Genomic DNA, 8991 nt, shown 5'->3' on the forward strand with positions numbered 1-8991 from the left:
AGGGGCCTGTCAACCAATTTCCACACACCCAATTTCTGAAACTGCTGAAGTTCTTCCTGCATTGCTTCAACCCATGAATCGTCTTTCATCACCTCTTTCCAAGATTTTGGCTCCACTTGATAAACATAGCAGGCGAAAGACCAACCATTCTGTTCCCCGGATTCTCCAATTGCAGAATACAACCCAGCATTCTGGTTATCTCGAAGCTGATTACGTGTCTGCACACCACTTTGGACATCTCCTATAATATTCTGCCGAGGATGAGTATCATGAATTCGAGTTTTAGGAACATCGGGAAATCGAGCATTAATATCCAAATTATTGATATTCAAATCAACAACTAAATCGATGCTTGGAGACGCGTTAGATGTGGATGCATTCCCTTCAGCATTGTCTTGAACTTGCACCTGAGAAGTTGCTTCAGAAACACCTTGAACAGGAGCTTGGACAGGAGCTGAAGTTGCTTCATTAACATCATGAAATTCCACATCTTCCGACGAAACATTATAATCAGCTGCATCTTCAAATTCCTCATTTTGAACAACATTATTAACCGACCCAGACTCTTGTCGATTAACAATAATTGGTCGTACTAATGATGAATCAACTGCTGCATCACCATCAAGTAACATTTATGTTGCTGCAGATGCCTCATCAAAAGTTGGCAGACTAAAGGAATCAAACAGTCCATCATAATCAAACATCCAAGGAGCACACGGAGCTCTCACACATTCAATGTACCTTTGAACTCTAACTTCACCCCATTCCTCGATCTTTTTAGTTTCCAGATTCCACACCCTGAAATTTGGAGAAGCACACCCAAGGAAGAAACCTTCGATAGCCCTTGGACCAAACTTTCCATGTGGGTCAATCATAGTGCATGGAGCGCCAAAAGATTCTAAGTAAGACACATCCGGTTTCCTTCCGTGCAACGATTCGAAACATGTTTTCCCATGCCTTTTAAAGTAAGAACTCTATTCAAAGTATAACAAGCAGTAACCACAGCCTCCCCCCAAAACTGAACAGAAAGCTCCGACTCCACTAACATAGTTCTTGCCATCTCGATAAGCATCCTATTCTTCCTCTCCGCGACACCATTTTGTTGAGTAGTGTAACGAGAACTGTACTCATGCAGAATTCCCTTAGAAGTACAAAACTCGTCCATAACCAGATTCTTGAATTCCGTGCCGTTGTCACTTCTGATTCGCTTTACCCTCAAAGTGTACAAATTCTCGAGTAAAGTGAGCAGATTTTTAAGGATTCTCGGAGTCTCACTTTTGTGTGCCATCATCGATACCCATGAGAATCTTGAATAGTCATCAGTAACAACCAAACAATAAGCATCTCCAAATGTAGTCGTGTGCTTCATAGGTCCAAAGAGGTCCATATGAAGACGTTCAAGAGGCATGTTGACGGTGTTGACTTTCTTGATTGGATGGGACTTCTTCGCTTGCTTTCCTTTTCGGCACGATACACGGACGTCTTGCAAATGAAAACTCTTGACTGGAACACCATTCACAAGATTATTTCTCACCAGATGGTTCATTTTCCTTAAGTGAATGTGACCCATACGTCTGTGCCAAGATATCGACTCCTTTTCAGTGGCCTTTGAGACAAAACATGTAACTTGTGCAGACGTGGTAATAGCTTGGCTCATATCAAGAATATACAAGTCATTAATTCTTGGAGCCGTCAACAGAATCCATTCTTTGGGAATCTTGAAACTGGGCTTCAGCACATAACAACCGCTATCATCAAAATGTACCGTGAACTTCTTATCATAGATTTGCGAAACACTAAGAAGATTGTGATCAATTTGACGCACATAATTGATCTTGTCGAAACTAACAACACCATTGGAATTCATTCCTTCTCCAGTGATGTATCCGTCTTTATTGCCAGCAAAGGCAAGATAACCTCCCCTAATGCTTTTCACATCGTACAGGAGCCTTAAGTCGACTGTCATGTGCCGGGATGCTCCACTGTTAGCAATCCAAAGACTATTCACAGTTCCTCCTAGAACACCCTGCACAATACACTAAACGATCAGTTTGAGATGGGGACACAAGCCTTAGTGGTCTTGGGTCGACTCTTATCATCAAGAAATGTTATTTCTATTTCTTGATGATTTGGAAATGGTGTGCCTCCCCCTGAAACTGTACCGGTTTTAGGTTTCCAAGATTGTTGTCGTTTACCAGATTGATTATTATTTATAGATTTAGACACTTCTGGTTTCGACGAGTTTGACGAACTTGGTCCCTTTTCAACAACATCCAGTTTTAACGCTTTCTCGATTACCTTAACATTTTTACATCGTTGTTTTGCTTCTTGTTCCTTAACAATTCGTTTGTCTTGTTTAGGTGACACAAGACGACGTTGGTAATCCTTTTCAGGAGGGGCTTTTTCAACAAACTTTGGTTTTGGTGGGTTTCTACAATCTTTGACTATATGCCTAAATTCCCCATACTTAAAACATGATATCCTTTCAACAAATTTAGGAGATTCTGATCGATGTCCCGATGTTGAACTTGCAGGCGTTGAGGTACTAGCTTCATTATCACACCCATTTGTATGTTGAGTGTAATTGTCATCACTGTTACGTTTCAAAATTTTTACTTGTTGAACAAAAGCAATATTAGTTTTTTTTTCAAAAGTCTCAACTTTGTCAGTACCGCTTGAGGCCACAAATTTAACATCCCTTCCCTTTTTCTTATTTCGAGCTCCCTTTGGTTCAAACTTAGGTTGTTGAGCTCATTTTTCCTGTTGTTTACCTTTAGGGGCGATTGGTTGTTTTTCAGTTGGTAATTTTTTATTCTCGTATTGTTTTCTAACTTCGTATTTTGGAATAGGATCACACTGAGTTACTGTAACTCTCGGGATCGCCTTACCCAAAAACTTACTGGTAGAATCTTCCAAAACTCTTTCAATCATTGATGGATTAACATTTTTAATTGGGAAATCTTTGTTTGAGTAAATTTTATCATCACCAACCAAAGTATACAACACATTATCTCCTGTAAATGTAGACACAGATTCATCCACAGATTTAATCGAATCAATCTCTTGTTTTGCAATTGATTGCACAATGCGGGCAACAGGAGTAGGAGGATCACACAAGATATGATTCTCAACTAGAATTTCTACTCCTTTCTTCTTATCAAGAGATTCATCCTGATCACTCTCATCTGATTTATCCAATTCATCATCTGATGAAACATAATCCTCAATTATTGGAGGACTTTGTTCCATAGCACAAGACACATTTTCTGTCTTTTCCGATTCCTTTGATGAATCATCCAGTTTGAACCCTAAACCTGCTGCAAACTCTTCGAGATTAAGAGGTACAGATGATTCAAACCGTGGCATTTCTTCCTCATCAGGCAACTTGGTATAATTGTGTCTCAATGGAGGTGGACACGGTTTATACCCAATGCACTTAACATCCCCTTTCAGCTTCTGAACCTCGATGATATGATCAAGCACATATCGACAGTTAGAATAACTCTCCAATTTGAGCTTGATCGCATCATGCTCGCATTTGGAAATGGTTAACTCCTTCTTTAATTCTTCAATGATATTAATATAATTATTAATGCTCGTTTGCTTATTCAAAACTATTTTTGTTAATTCATATACACTTTGCTTAAGCGTTTCAATAACAGATTTGAAATCTTTTTCATTATGAGTTAAAGCCATGTTTGCCTCCTTGCATTTCGAAAGGTCAACTACCAAAGCCTGATTGTGACTAGTTACTACTTCTAGCTTACGTTTCAATTCTACACAATCATTGTATACACTAGAAGTTTTGGCGTTTACCTTACTAGTCGAAGCTGCAGCAGTTACCATAAAGGCATTCTGATAAGAGAAAGATCCATCCTCAGTGAAGAACTTTTCCATTTCGTTGGAGGCGACTTCAGTTTTCCATATCAACACAGATTTCTGCCTTTTAAGCTCTTCTGCTTCTTTCAGTTCCTCAACTTCCTTAAGTAAACTATCAACCTCAGCATCAAGAGTTTCCTTTACTTCTGAATCTAAACCATAACCATCCGCATTGGAGCTTTCCTCATCCGAGCTACCACTGTAACCAGAACTATCATCATCCTCAGAGAACTCCTCACTGTGGACATACTTGATATACTTGATGATCTTAGCATAACAAGCAGTTCATCCATTTCCTTCTGTTCCCTGATTACCCAGTTGAACTGACCAGTCACATCCTTTATCTGCATGAACTACTAAGGCCCTGTTTGAATTGGAAGGCCCCGTCTGGTTTGAGTTACCCCGATTGTTAACTGCTACAATGCCCCTTTCATTGTTCACTTGATTGGCATTGGATGAGCTTGACTGGTTTCTGAAAGGATTTTGATTTCCTTGTCTGCTCGGTCGAGTGCATTCCCGCTTGAAATGGCCCTTCTCACCACAATTGAAGCACGTAACTACATCCTTATCAAAACCATACTTAGTGTCCCTTTTACTTTCCAAACTTGTCCTACCCGTTCTCCTCATGTAGTCCTTAGCTCTTCTCACTGCACTTGCAAACGCCCACTTATTATCCATCAATTCCATTTCCTCCCTGTCTATTTGTTGATAATCTTCATCTGTCAACCTAATGTTCCAAATTTGACCGGCGACTAATCCACAATAGGCACTCACCATTGTGTTTAGAAGCTCTATATGTTCCCGAGCACCTTCCACACTTACTTTGGTGAAGTTTGAGGTATCAAATCTGACAGTGTTGGGGTTTGAAGATTGAGTATTGTTGTTCCCATAAAAGGATTGTTGAGGAGGTGGTTGACAAGGTTGTTATAGGGTAGTTTGTGTGAATGGAGAGGGTTGTTGTTGGGTTTGTTGAGGAGCAGCTTGTGAAAAAGGAAGATAGGCGTTCGGATCGAATGGTCTTCCATAAGGATCTGTGGGAGGACCAGGGGGTTCTGCTGGTTTGGGTGGTGGTAAATAGGCACTTGGATCAAATGGTCTCCCATAAGGATCTGTAAGTGCACTAGATGATTGAACTGGTTAACCATAAGGATTTGTACTTGATACAAATGAGGTTTGAAGCTTCGGTTGTTGCTGACTAGTACTAACTCCCATATTAAGACCTCCAAAGTATATCTCAGGGTTTTGTGGAACTGGAAGTTGTTTAGCCTTTCGAATTTCCTCTTCATCCTTGTTCTCGAGCTTCTGGACAAATTCATAAATCCTCACCGTATCCAAAACACCAGTATGCTTCAGCAAGTCAATGAACTGACTCCACTTGGGTGGCAAAGTATCAGCAAAACGCATGACCATTTCTTGCTGTGTAGCAAAAACCTTGTATGAGTGCATCTCACTAAGCAAGTGAAAGAATCGAGTAGCCATGTCGTACAGTGTTTCATTTTCCATGAACCGAAATGCTTCGAACTCCTTCTTCGACAAATCATGACGAATCTTTCTCGTTGTAGCATTTCCTTCTCCTCTAGCTTCCAAGACGTCCCAAAGTTCTTTGTACTTGTATAATACGCAAATTAATGATAGATATCCTTATGAAGTGCTTGCGTAAGGATAGAAAAAGCTTTCTTCTCAAGATCGTAAGCCTTTTGATCATTTTCGCTCAATCCCGCCAAAGCTTGTGCATTGGAACCTGCTTCTTCGAGAGCTACATTATACGGTGTGATAAAGCATGTCCATAATTCAGTGTTTTGCCCTAGAACATACGTATGAAAACGATTTTTCCATGATGGATAATCGTTCATATGATTCAATTTTGGTGGACGATTGTTGCTTCCCGTTTCACTCTCGCTTAAGAGAAGATTTTGAATGCTAGTGTTTTGATTCGTGACACATGCCCATTGATGTTCGGTAATTTCCTTTTTCGAGATCAATCCTTTCACCCATTGTGAAGGATCTTGTGGCATACTTGAGTTTTCACTCCAACTCCAAGGGTTTGAACTCATTATGAAGTTTTATAAAAGACTATTAAGGTTAAAAGGCAAACTTGGAAGTTTTTACAAAGTTATAAGTCTTCTGTGAAAATCACAAGGATTTTGCCACGAACAGTGATCCACTGGGAAGACTACTCCACGAAGGTTCAGTCAACGAAGAATGAATTCAGTCAACAAAAAGTGATTCTTCGTTGAACAACAATGATCCACGAAGACTTGATTCTTCGTGAGGCTTGTCACCCACGAAGAATGAATTCTTCGTCCTGTAGTCTTTGTCCAATAGATTGTTCGTGAACACAGTGGTTGGTGAGATTCCCCTGTTTATAGTAACTTTCTTTTTCTGATTTGAAGAAAGGTGGTAGCTGGATATCCTAACTTAGCTAAAAACAAACATTCGAAATCTTAACTTTTTCGGCAAATCTTTTGAATCTTATCCTTACCAACCAAAATCCGGTGACTTTTCCGATTAAACGACTCACCGGAAAAATTTTACAAACTCAAATTTTTCAAGAAATTTAAAAAAAACAAGTCCTAACATGTTTCCATGTGTTTTAACTGGGTTTTTGTAAAAATTATCTTCAAACAACAAGTTTTCTCTAAGTTTTAAACACTTTTCAGAAAAAAAAAATGATTTTCTTGTTCTCAAACTCAAAACCACTTCTAGAAACTTCACAACTTGTTCAAACACAAGGTTTTGCTTGGTTTTCAACAAGGAAGAGAGCCAAAGCTCTGATACCACTTGTAGGTCCACTTGGAGGATCAAAATAACCTACTTCCTTGTTTATTAACACAACAACTAGTGCGGAATCCACGTAGTTATGCAAACCAAAGCAAATAAAGCAAACACAAGTAACCTAAGATTCATAGAATTTGATTAAGTGAAGAGAATCAGTACACACATACACACAGTGTTTACAACTTTCACAGGGACTCTCTTGACTGAAATGAGAAACAAGTAACTCCTTATATAGGCCCAATACCCAGTAACCCTACGAAGAAGGTTACTGGGCCACGAACAATGAAGTGTTCCACGAAGACTAGGAGTCTTCGTGAACAATGTCAACAAACTATCAGGATGCCACGAACAATCAACCTTCATGGTGAACATTCGATATCATTGTTCGTGTAACATGTCATCCCACGAAGAATGGGATTCTTCGTGGGGAACCCACATAAGGACAGGAACTTGCAAACCACAGAAAGAGAGATCCAAACACAACTATCAACTAACAGTTGCACATTGCAAACTATTTTACATTACAAACAAAAGAGACGTCGCGCTAAGTCAAGATAGGAGGATATCTTGACTTGGCTGACTCAACCAAAACTATACAAACCATAAACAAAGACCGTACACATTACAACGTAGTAAGAACAAGCTATAGACACAAAACTGCACCAACAAGAAATGACAAAAATACCCTTACTACAAAACAAAATAACTTAAACTATTTAATAGATATATTTATTTGTGGGACCCACTTTTTTAAAAAATAAAAATAATATCCATCTCCACCATCATCTCTACCATTGTCTTCTACATTCGTTTTTCTCATTTTCTGTAAACCCGTAAAGTCTTCCAAAAAAACAAATCCTGTGAAACTAAACGAGCTTCTGCATAACTCTAAATTAACAAATTTCCTAAAATGAAAATAGTTGCAGGATTCTAGAAAACTCCCAAAATTAAAGATGGGAAATTAAGGAAAATTGGCTCAATCAAACAAACTTGCCAGAACGACTAATGTGTTATGTGATTATTGCATGAATCTAATTGTGACACCCACGGAAAATATGCAGTCATCCTAATCTAACGTCGTGTTATCTTGGATTGCTTATCAAATTTTGGGACGAAATTTCTTTCAAGTTGGGGATGATGTGACAACCCGAGATTTCAACACCTTTCCCTTACGCGTCACATGTTTTATATTTCGTTGTACATGGTATTATGTGTTTTATGTTGGAATATTTTTAGCAGTTTAATAATTGTTTAGTTAATAAAAACCTTTAATGACAAAAACCCTTTTCACAACACTGCTCGACGAAAAACGAATTTCGTCATTGGTTATTCGATGAAAGATAAGGTTCGTCGCCAGTGGGTTTTTCGCCGGCTCAGTTGTCATCGAAGCCCAGAAGAGGCCCAACCCACTCTCTTTTAGAATGTACGTGTATATATGTCGCATAACTGATCAATTTGCAAACCCTAAGCTCCCTCTAAACCTAGCGACGGCAGTTCCCCACCTTCCATCCGAGAATCTCAAAACCTAGGCACCACTGATCGTTACCACATCAAGGTTAGTGTATAAGCGTTGTTACTCGATGAATTGTTGATGTTTATGGTTATTAACAATAGTGTAAATCTGATTCATGCATGATGAAGGTCTGATGATTTATATATGTTATCATACTTGATGAAATTGATAATCTTGATTGATGAGTTTGTTCCTTGATAGAAGGATAATCTGTTTGTATGGTTAACTGATGACGATTAGGAACTATTGTGAAGATAGAATGGTTCGTGTTAATAAACGAGGGTAACCCTAGATTTGTCACACCCCTAATTTCCACGTGTCACCGGTGGGCCTGGTGGGGGATTAACGTGACGTAGTTGATATCATCATAGTCAACAACACAAATTATAATGCACAGCGGAAGCAAAGATAGATTCATTTCAACTTAAATTATTGTAATATTCGAGTATCACAAAATGTCGAAATAGAATCCACAGGCAGAATCAAATAAAAAGGAAACTTCATTTCAACAGACTTCATGCATCCTAAGCTTGCGAGACTTCTATGGATGCTTAAGGAGTGACCAGCCTATTACGCGTAGTACCTGCACTTAGTCTTTTTGGAAAATACGTCAATTTACACTGGTAAATACAATTTAACTGACTCATTTTGAAAATGTTTAAAATTGATTTAAATGCTCGTGGCATAAAACTTTTTATAACTTGGGATAATTATTTGCTTAATAATCTTGTAAAAGAATTACATGTTCGTTCTGCGTTCAGTAGCCCGGGTCATGCCGGGTTAAAGATTAATAGACACACCACTTAATATAATTCCGCCGC

This window comes from Helianthus annuus, chromosome 13 (assembly GCF_002127325.2).
Source record: "Helianthus annuus cultivar XRQ/B chromosome 13, HanXRQr2.0-SUNRISE, whole genome shotgun sequence".
Taxonomy (NCBI): Eukaryota; Viridiplantae; Streptophyta; class Magnoliopsida; order Asterales; family Asteraceae; genus Helianthus; species Helianthus annuus.